Raw genomic sequence first — 539 nt, 5'->3', positions numbered from 1 at the left:
ATATGTCTTTTGATATTGTTGTTTATGAGTGTTAAAATTGTTGGCTCTTGAAAGAATGATGAACAAAGAGAAATGTTATTGATGATCTGAAAAAAATTCATGAAATTGATTCTTGAAGCAAGAAAAAGCAGTGAAAAAAAAATTTGTCGAAAAAAAGAAAAAAAAAGAAAGAGAAAAAGAAAGAAAAAGAAAGAAATAAAGTTGTGATCCAAGGCAAAAAGAGTGTGCTTAAGAACCTTGGACACCTCTAATTGGGGACTCTAGCAAAGCTGAGTCACAATCTAAAAAGGTTCGCCCAATTATGTGTCTGTGGCATGTATGTATCCGGTGGTAATACTGGAAGACAGAGTGCTTTGGGCCACGGCAAAGACTCAATAAGTAGCTGTGTTCAAGAATCATCATACTTAACTAGGAGAATCAATGACACTATCTGGATTCTAAGTTCCTAAAGAAGCCAACCATTCTGAATTTCAAAGGATAGAGTGAGATGCCAAAACTATTCAGAGGCAAAAAGCTAAAAGCCCCGCTCATCTAATTAA

This window comes from Arachis duranensis, chromosome 2 (genome assembly GCF_000817695.3).
Source record: "Arachis duranensis cultivar V14167 chromosome 2, aradu.V14167.gnm2.J7QH, whole genome shotgun sequence".
In the NCBI taxonomy this organism is placed as follows: domain Eukaryota; kingdom Viridiplantae; phylum Streptophyta; class Magnoliopsida; order Fabales; family Fabaceae; genus Arachis; species Arachis duranensis.
The sequence above is the reverse complement of the archived record's forward strand: the minus strand, read 5'-3'. Positions refer to the sequence as shown.